Below are 15,257 nucleotides of genomic sequence, written 5' to 3'. Positions count from 1 at the left end.
TTTATGAGGGGTGATCATTTCATCCTGCATTGTGTCTAGGCAAGGCCTGGCCCGAACCGCACAATACTAAAAGCTCAAACTCGATAAGGTTTTTTCAAGTTCATAAACCCTTTCCTTTAACCTCCCCAAAAAATAAAAAACCCTTTCCAGTTTGATTCCAGGCCCATGTAAGACTTAACAATTCCATGAATGCCGTGGCAATATTTATGGGCTAGTCACATTTTATCCAAACAATTCGCATAAATTCTATCCCCAATTCACTTCCCACTTCCAGTGCAGGAGAAGGCACTTTCAGTTCCAACCACTTCCAAGAAAAGGAGGGAATTGACCATCTTTTCTCCTATTATATTTGCTTGTAATCTTGACAGCCAAACAAAGTGGACAATAGAGATTGATAATCCAAAGAATTTGACAAGAGAGACTTTCGGTCTGTCCACGTTAATTAGTTAAAGAGTGCACTTCATTCGGTTCTGTGAACCGGCATGTTCTTTGTTTTGAGGTTTTGGGTACGGTTTGAATGACTCTTTGAAGACAAGAACCAAAATAAGCGAAAACCATCTAATCAAGCGTAGCTCTCAACTCACAGTCTTTTACTTGTTGGAGGTTGGTCAATTATAATTGAACCAATATCAACCAAACCATAATCAACTCACAAACATAAGGGTATTTTGGGGTTTAACTGAATATATTTAGGGTGATGTCTTCATTTAATAGAAATTTTTAACTGAATGGGTACGATTGATAGAATCTTTTGAATTCAGGGGAGGAGAGAGTTATTACTCAATACTCAAGGGTGGTGTTTGGCATTCGGGCATAGCGAGAATGGGCTAGTGCGGTAGTCACTTGGGCCAGTGAGTTCTCATGTTTGAACCTCATTTCCACATTCATCAACCTCCTCTGTATCTCCCTTTCCCCCTGAAATCTGATTGAGTTTGGTTTTGATTGATACCGATCTGATACTGATCTCGATCACCTAGAATCAATCAGGATTAGCCAGAACTGCCTATGATTTTTAATAAAAATTGATTTTTGTTAAAAAAAAATTATCCTTGACTAGGTTGTACCTTTTTTTTTGTAACTTGACTGGATTGTACCAACGGATTGATATCGGATCGGTCTCGGCCAATACCAATCTAATCTAAAGATTTCGACCCATAGTCCCCCATCACCCTTTGTAACATCCAAAAAGGCAAAAAGAAAATATAAATAGAAATAATTCAAAAGTAATGCCCAAGTTAAAACTACTAATCCCTAGCAATTTTCTTTACCAAAAAAAAAACTCTTTTAACTTAAAGTTCAAGAAAAAATAAAAAATATAATAAGACAAAAAAAATGATGACACAATGATTGTTACCTTTTTTTTTTTATTTTAATGAAAACAAAACCATATATCAAAGCCCTAGGGGGGAAAGGAGTTTCTACAGAGGTTTGGGGGTGTGACACCACTTAAAAGTTAAAGTACCTAAGTTCTTTGTGAGTTCAGCAATTTCCAAAAAACTAGGTATAGTATTCCAGGGGATTATGGGGAGGGTTGTAGTTGTAAGAAGGTCAAAAAGTTGTTTGTTGCAGCATCATATCTCCTTTAAGATGATATGTTTCGCAGCCGCACCAACACAATGATTGTTACTTGGTGTTAAAATTTGGATAAGAGTTGATTGAATGGGCCAAGTCGACTTAAAATCAATCAGGCCAATTCTGATTAAACCAAATTATACCCATGGACCCTAGCTAATCTCAGTTGATTTCTGAATGAATCGAATCAGAATCATGGAGACAGATTCCTACCCGATTTCGAATTTGAAAACCTTGCTTTGGTGTAGGGCCCCTACTGGCCCTGCATTAGCACGTGGGTCGTTTGTATTTGGGTAGGGCCGTCATTTCCCCTTGCTAGTTCCATCAGTACAGGGCCAAGGAGGGGTGAGGGACATCAATCGGGAGAAATCGAATCATGTCGCTCTCCACCCTGATAGAGTGGTGTGCAAAATTACCACCGAACCCCTGATGAGTCTGATGATCATTCTACGTGCCCTAGACACGCCAGGGTGGCTTTCATTCTCCCATTTAATATAATCATATAAAATAGAAAACACTATAGATACCTTGAGCACCACTCTTTTGAACTCCCATTGAGTCCGGATCCTCTCCAGACTCTAGCGTCATTGAATAGGATTCCTCTCCAATAACGCTCTCCTAGGGCTACGTTTCATAGCCATTCACGGAAACTTTAACTCCGTTTCCTCGTTCTTTTTTTTTGTTTTTTTACTATTTTTCTTTTTCCTCTCTCCCTCTTTTTAAGGAATCCATAAAACGTGATTGAAGAGGAAATAGGTATTTAAATCCGAAATCCAATCTCAAATCTCTCTCTCTTAAGTCTAGAATCTTATCTCAAATCTAAATCCCTCTCTCTCTCTCTCTCTCTCTCTCTCTCTCTCTCTCTCTCCTGATGCGAAATAATCCCTGCAACTCACATTGGTTTTGATGAACACTACCGATTGGCTATTGATGACCTGTAAAATCGATACAATATCGATATGGCATTGACACTGATCGGTTGTATCAGATAAGTTTACCCCCTGATTTTCTTTTAAAAAAAAAAAAGGTTTTTTACTACTATATCCTTTGTCTGTACCATTTCACCAATACAGTATCGACACAATATCAAGATCATAGTTTAAAGAATCATTATAGGATTGGCCGATTCGCATCAATATCGGTTGAGACCAATACTGATTCCTTGCCGATCCAATCTCGATGGACCAGTACAGACAAGGGTAAAATTTTAAATTAAAATTAAAAAAATCTAATTTTTTTTAAGGAAACAGGGGTGAACCTAACCGATCTGGATTGGTAGAGACCTTTATCGATCACTAGAACCCATGGTTTTACTGCATGGTATTGGATCAGGTATCAATCACTTGCAAAACCAATATGATACCACTATGACAACGAATCAGCTGTATCTGACAAAATTACCCCTGCTCTCCTTCAAAAAAAAGATATTTGACTGTTTTACTTCTTGTTCATAACGTATTATCGATACAATATTGGCACAATATCAAGATCGGCCACAACCAAAACCGTTACATATTGCCCCGATACGAGCAATATGATATCGATACCTAACGATGCGATAATACCTCAACCCATGAACTGAGTTGCAAGATTGTTTCGCATAAGGTATGAGGGAGGGAGAGAGATTTGAGATTAGATTCTAGATTTAATTACTTATATCCTTTTCAATCACGTTTTATGGATTCATATAAAAGAGGGAGAGGAAAAAGAAAAATAGAAAATAAGAACAAAGAATGAGGAAAACGGAGTTAAATCAGCGTGAATGGATATGAAACGTGGCCTTAGGAGAGGGTTATTGGAGAGGAATCCTCTTCAATGACGTTGGAGAGGATCCGTACTCTTGATTATTATGGGATTGTTTTTGGGTTCAATGACCATTGCCCATTTATATCTAGGGATGTAAAAGAATAGCCGAAATCCATTTTCGTATCCTTGTCCGTATCTGTTTAGCACTATCCGAGTCCGTCCAAAAGCTAAACGGATATGGATACAGATAGGCTATAGTTATCCGAAAAGCTATATTTACATGTAAACGGATAAAATATCCGATCCATATTCATGTCCGTATCCGTTTAGCACCATCCGAATCCATCCGAAAGCTAATCGGATACGGATGCGGATATGGCACTATCCGAGCCGAATCCAATCCGTTTACATCCCTACTTATATCATAACCTTGCAAAGCAAGGCAGAGTCAAACAAAATACGTTTGGATTGAAATCAAACTTTGATGTCAGCGCTGATGTCTAAAGGTTCTTTCTTTCTTTTCTCTTTTTGAATTTGTGTATCCATCCTCCTCCACAACCCAACCGTAAAAACCAGCTCTATTCAATTCATGGATGACGCAACCGATGATGAACATCTGTACTTCAGATCAAAGTTTCTAGAATTCTAATTAATTAACATGGAATGCATCCAAGAAGAGACAATTTTGTTACTTGTGGGTTAATTTAAGTAAATTTCAGATCAAATTAAATCTCTATAAATACAAACTGGCCTCATCAATAAGCCTCCAACAAATTAATTAAGACTGAACATCCCTCCCTAGATTAACCGAGGCAAACTCCAGGAAGACATTCTCAGCAGCTACAACAACCTCTGAAGGTGACCACTCCTTGTTAGAATAAATCGATCCGAAAAGGGACAAAATCCCAAAAGCCAGGATCTCCATAAGGCGTTCAAGAACACAATCAAATAAATAATAGAAAATAGGGATAGAACCATCGACCTTGTTTCGCATCCATAGTGATGATGATTGCAAATAAAAAATTAAGAACAAAGATCTAGGTGCTTCCCTCTATTCCCAAAGTAATCGGCCCGATGAGAATACCGAATGCGCAGTGACGACGAACACCGAATATCTCCCTCTCTTTCAAGTATGCACTCCTCAATAGCAATTGAGAATAATAAGTTGTCTTGGGTAGAGGGGGACCTAGCTCTCCTTATATAGTAATCCCTATAGGTCCGACTCATCACATCCTAATAGGAATCTATCCGCCCACACTAAGCCAATCCACATTAGACTTCTAATATAACTTAATGACCCCACTTTATTAGACCAAAACCCTAATTAGCCTGATTTAGGGATTTAATTATGTTCATATAGAATTTTATTAGAACTAAAATTCTAACATTTGCCCACTTTGACTTACATTAAATTCTTTATTTTTAAAATGATTTAAAAATAGTTTTGACTAAAACAAATCACAGGCTACAACTCTTTAAGAAAACTTTATGTGCACAATTTTTAAAATAAATTGGTCTAGAGGTCATATTAGAAAGTCAATCCTATCCCATAGAGTTTTAGACACCGAATCATGGCGGTAATCGCATCTATGATCAAGCGACACAGAGCCTTCCATGGTCACGAGAGCCCTCAACTCTACTAGTAACGTGGTAGTGTGGCAACGAGATAATACTCACGTAGTGATTCCTTATGTATTATCCGCTTATCACCCAAAATTTCTCTTCTTTAAGTGGCACAGCTCACTAGAGAAATAAACTTTGTGATTCTAACGAATCTGTATGTCTCATCGTAAATAACTCGAGTTATACTTTATGTGTTACAAGACATACCTTTAGGCTAACAATTTAATGCCCCACCTTGCTTAAGGTTAACACATTCCTTAAAACTTTAAAATCGTAAATATATACATCATGTCAATAAATAAAACACTCATGTGTTTAAAAGAAACTACATGCAATGACACCGATATATATATAAATCAAAGTTTACCATAAGGTAAAAATACGTATGAAAAGAACCTTTAAATTACAATGAAGCAAAATAAAACAAACTCCCACTAACTAACCACATCCCATGATGCAACTAAGCCCATGCTCATGACATGTCTCTCAAAAACACAAAGGCGAAGACCTTTGGTTAGGGATCTCGCAACCATATCATCTGTACTAATATGCTCCACCGTAATGTCACCTTCTTTTACTCTCTCTTTATGGTCAAATACTTGACATCCATGTGTTTAGACCCTCTAAGTCCTTTATTGTTGTTTATAACCAACACAAAGCAGAGTCGTTATTACTATATATCCGGATGGGTCTATCCACGTAATCTAAAATGGTCAACTACTTTATGAGATTCCCGAGTCAAATAACCTAAGTAGCAACCCCATGGCATGCTACAAACTTTACCTCGTATAGTTAATGTGGTTACCAATGTTTGTTTTGTACTGCTCCATAATACTACCCTTCCCGCCATTAGAAAACTTAACTAGATGTGGATCTCCTATCATTCTCACAAACCTAGCAAGGTCGGAATCAGATGACCCACTAGCTTGAGTTCAAAAATGTGTCTTTATGTTACATATAATCTTTTGTCCCCTACAAGTACCATAATACTTTCTTGGCAAAGAACCATCTGGCTAAGACCAGGATCTCACTGATCGATATTCGCCAAGAAGACCTATCACAAAAGTAATATCCGGGCCTGGTATAAGGCACCTCATTATGTCATCCTTCTCACCTTCATTTTTCGCACGTGTCGAGCTCGCTTGAGAACAGAACATTCCTGTGTTTACAATCCAAAGATACCGAACCTCTCCTGAATACGATTAACATAAGCCCTCCGAGAAAAATTAGTAAACACGAGAACGATCCCTATGGATCTCAATGTCAAGGACAAAAGAAACCTCACCAAAGTCCTTCATGTCAAATTCCCTAGATAATAGTTGCTTTCATTTATGCAACATCCCTAGGTCATCATAATAAGCGTGATGTCATCCATATAAAATATGAGAAAATAGAATTTGCTCCCACCGACCTTGTGATATATACATTGATCCGCTTGTTTTTCAAAAAACCGAATGAAGTCACGACACGCAAACTTCAAATACCACGCCGAAGCTTGTTTGAGACCGTAAATAGACTTCTTGAGTCCACGTAAGATGGTCTAAACCATCCACCGCAAGACCCTCGTGTTTAATTCAACAAGCTCCCAAACATCATTATGTTTCATCGATTCCACCTCATCTCATTACATCTAACTACAAATCTAATCGAGAACCAGAAACAACGCTCAATAAGTAGCTGGATCAACCACACAACCAATGTCGTAGTCATGTTCTCTGGATAGACCTCATAGATAGATGGTATTTCGAATTTCTTCCTTGATGGATTTTCGTGATGGTGCTACCACTCGCCTCACCCCGAATGCGAGAAATCTCACCGAACCGCATCAATGATAGGATCATCAATCGCATCCCGATTGAGAGGAATCTCATCAAAGGCATGAATGTCAAGGACCGCATCAATATCGGCCCGAACTCCAAGAGGTGTAACTAATGGCGTAGTGTGCCCCACATCCGTCCTCAATAGGTAGAAGAACATGTACCAGATCAACCATGTCACTATCTCGAACAATCTGAGAACAATCATTCCTTTTGGCCACATCAAATTTCGTAAACTTCCGCCTATAAGTCCATAATTCTAGTGTCTCCGCAGGGTTATAAAATTTATATCCCTTCAATGATCTCGGGTAGCTAACAAAATAGTAATGAGTAGTCCCGGGATCTAACTTGTTCAAAGTCGGATAATATAATTTTACTCGTAGGGCACCCCAAACTCTAAGATGGTTTCGGTTTAGTAACTACATGGTTAAGGATACAAGGAGTAGTTTTCAAAAACTTCTCCTATAAGAACTTAGGTAAAATTTATCTTACTAATCATACTCCTCACCATCCTTATGCCTTTCGGCAACACCATTTTTCTCGTGACTTCTTGACATAGTAAACCGACCAACTATCCTAGAGTCTTCTTAGTATTTGGCAAACATGCCCTTAAGCTATCCAAAGATCGCCAATCTCGCATAATACTCACCCCCACGATCGGATTTAACAATTTTAATAACTTTCCCCAACCGTTTGTCAACTTCAGCCCAAAATCTTGAACTTATCAAGAGATTCGATTTTCTTTAATTAAGAACAAATAGCCATATCGGAGTAGTCGTCTGTTAAAAGTGATGAAATAAAAATTTTCTACACTATGTGGCTGAATAGGGACCACTCGATGTCGTGTGAATGACTTCCAACAGGTCGAACTATAGACTACAATTTTCTTCTTTATCTTGGTCATCTTTCCCATACATCGCCTACATAAGTTTCTAGATCACTTTCGATAGTAGGTAGGATGTCGACTTTATCGCCTTTCCACTCTTACCTTAGAAATATGACCTAACATCTTATGCCACAATGTGAAAGACCGTTCTTTAGGTAAGGGTCTTTTGGAAACAACGCTTTCAATATTATGGAAGGCGAGATATCATTGGGAGATAAACACACGCATAATCCATTGGACGTAATGCAGAACCAACTTTATTTGAAACAAATTTATCATACGCTCTATTTCAAAATGGTAACTACCAATGTCCAACAAGTGAAATCAAAATTAAATTCCATCAAGGATGGTACATAAAAAGGTATTCTTTAAACAAATTAAAACTAGAAACTAGTAAGAAAATGATATCTCTCACGAACTTTACGTCAATCATATCTATCGCTTCCTATGATAAACCTTGATTCATCCCGATTTGGCCTCTTCCGGCTTATTAATCCCTATATGGTAAAGGCAACTTAGTTAGTTGCCCCACCGTCTAGCCTCCAAGAACCGGATGAGGCTTATGATAGATTGGATTCACAAACAAAAGCTAAAGAATCGTTACGTGATGGCTTGGGTTTTGATAACCAAGTCTTGTATTTGTTGCGCCCTTCTTTATGTGACCCTTCTTCTTGCAAAAGAAGCAACGATCACTCTCTTTCTTGAAAGAGTCTTTCTTAGGTCCTAAATTGTTAATCCGATCGCACTCTTTATTGGGCGACTTATGAGTATGGTTTTTAGACTTTTCACTCTCATGGGATTTGAAAATAACAAGTAGTTTCTCTTCCTCGATACAACCCAAGAAATAAGGTCATCGATACTCCAAACACCATCCTGGGAAAGGTAGTTGGTTTTGATGATGTCAAAATCGATGGTAGGATATTAAGAACTTGATGAACAATCAAGGCATTAGGAAGAGCAATATTCAAGGCTTTGATTTTGGTTTGATAGTCAACCATCCAAACAATATAATCCCTAACACCCCCGTAACCATGATATTCCATATTAAATAGCCCTTGTAGAAGTCTCCCAATCTCAGCATTCGATGAAACTTGGTATCTCTTGAAAATTGCATCCAAAGAATTCTTCCGGCAAGATATTTATCGTAGACCACTCTTAAGGTGTTTCGATCGACCTCTTTATAGATAGTACAGCTAAGCGATTACTCTTTTCCCATGTAGAATGCACGATTTTTCATCCTCAAGACTATCATAGCTAGGTCCATTGGTTTATCTATAACAAGGGACGATGCGCATTTGCCATTTTCATGGCAAACATAATGTCCTCTTTCTACTTTTTAAAATTTGACCCAAGAAGAATCTCAATAGTGACCATGTTATTATTGAGTAAAAGGTGACTAAAAATTTAAATAATGAACAAGATAATAATCGCATGATGCAAGTACACTTGAAACCTTATAAGCTTATGAGAATTTTACACACATCATTGTGAAAATACCTTTGGGCTGATTTTCCAACATGAAATTGTAAAAATCCCCACATACCAAAGGGCCATGGGAATACAACTCAACTTTCAAAATCCACTACCTTTGGGTGTGCGTAATTCTAGGGTCGGCCTATTCATATGCATACTAGATATGTACCCCTTCAAGTACCAATACATGACCACCACCTTTGGGTATATGACCACACATTAGAGTTGAAGGACATCCCACAACTGTATGAGACCGGTGTTTCACAAATCCAACAAGGAAGGTCGCTTTGACTGCTGCATCCTGTCGAACCCATGGAACCCTCTCTTGGGATATTCCAAAATTACTTACATCCTTAAACAAATTGTGTTATTTTATAATTTATGATAAGGGGCTTAATTGTCTCAAAATTAACACAAATATGCCAACAATATTGTTCATCAAAGTAGGTATTCCAGTAATTCAGAAAATTAATTTGGTTCCCAATGGAACGAATCGACAAATTTCAGAATAGGGCATGCATCAAAAGAATACCCAAAATATTTAAAATATTCATATCTGATCAAAGCAGAGGGCACCATTGTGTAGAGCACAGAAAAACAGAACCAACGCAAAAAATGGGACCCCAAACGGAGACTCGTAGCCCCCAGAAAGCCCGGTCAAAGTTCAGGTCCAAATTCGGTTGACTGTACTGGTCAAACCGGCCCAAAAAGTCAAACCAAATCAATTTGGTTCAACCCCGGTTCGAGTGAACCAGTTCAGACCCGGTCAAACCGGGTTTGGATCAACCCAAAATGGATCGTCGGTCGGGTCACTGGGTCGGGTTTTCGGTCGAAATCGGGTCGACCCGACCGTGTGGCGCCCTATAGCATCGCCCGTAAATACTATCAAAGCATCGATAGCAAAACCCGATTCCTTTTTTTTTTTTTTTTTTAACTTCGCGGTAGTGAGTGAAGATCACCCGTGGCCGCCGCCGACGCGTGAGAGCGCGTCCGGCAACCGCCGGCGGTGATCCACCCACCAAAATTCTGATTTTCCGAGCTCTACGCCCCATGTGATCGCATTCTGCTGGCCAAAAAAATTGGTAGAATGCCGTTGTCCGTACGGTTTTTGGAAAACGAAAAACCCTAAAATCCTTGATTCGAATCGAAAAATTTTCGATTCCCTTATTATGTTTTATTATTTTGAATCCATATAGGTTCAAGAACGGATCTATGGAGGCTTTGATACCACATGTTAGAATAAATCGATCCGAAAAGGGACAAAATCCCAAAAGCCAGGATCTCCATAAGGCGTTCAAGAACACAATCAAATAAATAATAGAAAATAGGATAGAACCACTCGACCTTGTTTCGCATCCATAGTGATGATGATTGCAATGGAAAATTAAGAACAAAGATCTAGGTGTTTCCCTCTATTCCCAAAGTAATCGGCCCGATGAGAATACCGAATGCGCAGGACGACGAACACCGAATATCTCCTCTCTTTCAAGAATGCACTCCTCAATAGCAATTGAGAATAATAAGTTGTCATGGGTAGAGGGGGACCTTGCTCTCCTTATATAGTAATCCCTATAGGTCCGACTCATCACAAATCCAATAGGAATCTATCCGCCTACACTAAGCCACCCACATTAGACTTCTAATATAACTTAATGACCCCACTTTATTAGACCAAAACCCTAATTAGCCTGGTTTAGGGATTTAATTATGTCCATATAGAATTTTATTAGAACTAAAAGTTTAACACTCCTTACCATTGAAGACCAAGTCATTACACGCATGCCATAGGTACCAACAGATGAAAGAGGCTCTTGAGAGAGCAACACGGGCTTTCTTCTTGTCCTGCCGAAACCAAACATCCCAACCTTTGATCCAATTACCTAGTCTTGGATTATCCTTAGTGGGGAGAACTGGAGTTGACACCCAAACCACACACTTCGAGCAAAAGGGCAATCAAGCAAAACATGATCACCAGATTCCGAATAGGCACCACACCTCAAGCAACTTGGGTCAATCCGAATTTGCCGAGAAAGTAAACCTGCACTCGTGGCCAATGCCTCATTACAGGATCTCCACAGCAAGCTTTTGATTTTTGGCAAAGTTTGGATTGCCCAAATGCGATTCCAAACCTGATTTGGAATATTATCCCACAACCGACTTCTAGAAGATGAAGCTTTAACCCGATTTTCTTGCTCTTCTATTCCAACAAGCAGTCGATAAGCCGACTTAACAGAGAAACGGCCATCTCTAGAAGTACCCCAAACCCACCCCCTGGTTCCTCATCATTGGGAACCCCCCCGGTTGGTGTTATCAAGGTAAATTGTGATGCTGCTCTACCAAGAGGTAAATCAAAAGGTGGTCTGGGTTTGATTTTCCGAGATCATAGGGGAGCTCAATGTAAAGCGCGGTCCATTCCTCATTCTTTTGGTTCCATTATGCAAGGGGAGGTCCTTGCAATTCGTTGTGCTATGTTGGCTGCGCTTGAGTGGGGTTTTGATAGCATCCTTGTTGAGTCTGATAATAGGGATGCTGTTTTGTTTGTGGAGGGCAGGCTAACCCCGGTGGTGGAAGTTGAGGACCTGGTTGCGGATATCATTAGGTTGATCCCCTCGTTCTCCTCTGTTGTTTTCTCTTTTGTTCCAAGGGCTATGAATGTTGTCTCAGATGCCCTGGCCAGGAAGGCTCTGTCTCTTAGGTGTGTGACAGATTGGCCGGATTCCATTCAGTGGCTTCATGACCTTTGTGTAAATGATGCCACTGGTTGTACACCTCCCCCCCTTCAATATGATCCACCGTTATCGGAAAAAAAAAAAAAAAAAACAAATTAATTAAGCTTCTTCTATTTTGTGACTTGTGCTACGCTTGATCGATCAGATTCAGTAACTATGGCAGACGAGGTGGTTCTATTGAATGCTTGGGCTAGTCCCTCTGGGATGAGGGTGAGAATCGCCTTGGATGAGAAAAGTGTGGAATACCAATACAGGGAAGAGAACCTCCAAGACAAAAGTCCTCTTCTCCTGCAGATGAACCCAATTCATAAGAAGATCCCTGTCTTGGTCCATAATGGAAAACCCATCTGTGAATCTCTCGTCATTGTTCAATACATTGACGAGACATGGAAGGACGACAAAGTTCCTCCATTGTTGCCTTTTGATCCTTACCAACGAGCCCAAGCCAGATTCTGGGCTGACTACATCGACAATAAGGTACGTACTTAATTTTTGTTGGGATATCCAAGCATATAAGGCAAAAAGAATAATCCCACATCGAATATGAAAGGGAATGTAGGTGGGTTAATAAATACTTAGGCATCCTCTCCTTAACGGCTAGCTTTTGAGGATGAGACCCAAGTTCTTAACAATTCTCTTACTCTAATTAATCTATGCTTGCATCATCATCATCATCATCGATTATCTTTTGCAGGTTTTCAGCAGTGTGAGGGGAATATTGTGGAACCCGAAAGGAGAAGAACAAGAGAAGTCTAAGAAGGAATTCATAGAGGGATTGAAGGTCTTGGTAGAAGAACTTGGAGAAAAGGCTTACTTTGGAGGTGACAATTTTGGTTCTTGGATTTGAGTTTTGTGCACTTCTACTCCTGGTTTTATGCCATGGAGACTTTAGTCAATTTCGACATAGAGGCGGAGTGTCCAAAGTTGATTGAATGGGCCAAGAGGTGCATGGAGAAGAAGGAAAGTGTGGCTAAGTCCCTTCCTGATCCACTCAAGATCTATGATTACGCTCTTCAATTTAGCAAGAAGCGTGGATTGGATTAGATAGGAATTGAAGACAGGTATTACGGAGGAGCACTAGTGTGAGAATCGAATCTTGGATTTCAAATAATGTTCCTCTTTTGAAATTTTTTTTTTTTTTTTTTTTTAATCTCTTTTCTTCCAGTTATATATAGGGTAGTGGGAGTAAGGCAGGGCTAGATTATCAGATCATGGGAAGCCCTAATTCCCACATATTATTGTAATCATGGTAAATTACTGTTAATTCCTTAGTAAATCATATGCTAAATTTTATCTTATGAAAATTTTATTATAGTTTATGTTGGTAATAGATAAGAAATAATAAGTAATAATTTTAAGTTTCACATAAATTCTATATTAATTATTGGATTTGATATACTTTCTCACTTAAAGAAAACATCCTTCATGGTGTTTTCTCTTGTCCAAAATACCCTCCATATTAACATTTTTCAAAGAATTCTACTTTCATTAAATAGAAGAGACTCTCTCTCTCTTTTGGGCAAGAGATCTCTACTTGGTCACATGGTCTCTACACAAGCGTCTCGGCCAATGGGTGAGCACATCTGGGTATCTATCAAGGGGCAGAGGCGTCATGTCACGGTACCCTGTGAAAGGGCATAGGAAAGACCACCAAGTAAGATCTTTTTCCCTAAATTTATTTTGGAGAAAGAACTTTACTTGGTCATGTGTGGCGCACGGCCTCTACGCTCACACATGGCCTCGTGAAATGACCACCGCACCCCCATGAAAAGGCAAAAATCCCTAAAAAAGCGGTAGTCTTTTCGCTCGTCTTGTGTCTTTCCCTGTGTCTGGATGTAGGGCCACGCACCATGTGACCAGTTAGCGTTCTCTTTCCCTTGTTATTTTTCTTTCCTTGTACAAAGAACTAGGGATGCAACCGTGTGGGCAGGGTTTTTTAAAATCCATATCTAACTAGGGATCCCTATCCCTCAGACTAAGCCTAGACTAGTTCGATCTGATTAGAAAACAAGCTAGGACATCCTCAGCCCAGGCCTAGCATGTATGATCTCAAGGCTGGCCGATTGGGCACAACTTTTGACATTTTCCTAAAAGGCAAACTTTCCCTCGCGCCTCAAAGGAGGGATACAAAATGACCACCCCCTCGTAATAAAAGATGAAAATCATGTTTTTGTAGATGCTTCTACAATCTACGCACATTCCCATTGACCCCGTATTGGTGTTGGGGCCACGCTGTTTTACAGGGAATCCCATAAGACGTATAATAGGGAAAAATCTTATCATAATACTTGAAATGCTGAGATGAGACTCAAAATCCGGCATGTGCCTAACCTTAGAGGAGAGTAAAAAAAAAATTGATGCGACATTTTGATTGAGAAAATCTTCCTTTGACATGGTCATTTAAACAAGGGTTTTTTATAAATGCCCCTGAAAATGCCCATTTATCCAAATTTATCCCTACAACTTTTCAAATTGCATAAATGGGCAACCACTGGTGCTACCGGTGGGGTCACTGGTCCCGTGCGAATGTGAGCAGGAGCGAGATGAGTGGGCTTGGGGTGTGCGTGAGGAGGTGGTGGTGGTGGGGAGGAGGTGGTGAAGGCCAAGGAGATAGAGGAGAGGGTGAGGGAGATGATGAGGAATGAGCGGCTGAGGGTGCAGGAGGCGCAGGTTAAAGATGAGGCGAGGAAAGCTGTTGGATTGAGTGGGAGTTCTCACAGAGGATTGACGGGCTTGTTGGAGATGTTGCAGCAGAGAGGACCAGAGTATCACACAACAAGAAGGGGGAAGAGGGGGGGATAAAATTTTGCTTCAACATGTGCTGGGTTCAATTAGATGAAATCCATTGACACTTGCTCTGATTTCCTAGTACTTAAGTATTGCTCTCATATTAAAGAAACAGCAAATACCTCCAGAAATAGTGAAGTAATTTCTCAGAGCTTTGGGGATCCTCTCACTGCACAGATCAGTGCAACATGATACACAAAAGCTGTCTCATTTAGGAGTTGACTGGCGCCGGTGGTGGTGGTGGTGGCGGTGGTGGTGCTGCTGGCGCTGGCTGTGGCGGCATACCTTCTGGCCCATTCTTCTTCGTTTCAGTATTCATCGCCCTCTCTTGATCGGTAAAGGAGGAGAACGGTCAAAGGTTTGCCTTTTAAAAAACAAAATCAATTTACTGTTTTTCATCTATGAGCACAAGTTCATTGAATTTATGAGCACAAGTTCATTGAAGAGTCAGCACAATTAGCAAAAAACAGTTTTCAACGAAAAAACCATAAACGGCTTTTCATCTATTTTTGGTTTTTGGTTTTTTCAATCTTTTTTAAATAGAAACATACTTCATAAACGATATCGAACGCAACCAAAAATATTTTTTGAGGTAAAAATAAAAAATAAAAATTATACCAAAGA

The 15,257-nt window shown here is 39.6% G+C and overlaps 1 pseudogene; it reads left to right on the top strand.

Moving 5' to 3' along the window:
* The first annotated feature begins 12,002 nt into the window (after positions 1–12,002).
* Positions 12,003–12,890, top strand: LOC122665043 (annotated as a pseudogene).
* The last annotated feature ends 2,367 nt before the right edge of the window (positions 12,891–15,257 follow it).

This window comes from Telopea speciosissima, chromosome 6 (assembly GCF_018873765.1).
Source record: "Telopea speciosissima isolate NSW1024214 ecotype Mountain lineage chromosome 6, Tspe_v1, whole genome shotgun sequence".
Classification (NCBI taxonomy): Eukaryota; Viridiplantae; Streptophyta; class Magnoliopsida; order Proteales; family Proteaceae; genus Telopea; species Telopea speciosissima.
The sequence above is the reverse complement of the archived record's forward strand: the minus strand, read 5'-3'. Positions and strand labels throughout refer to the sequence as shown.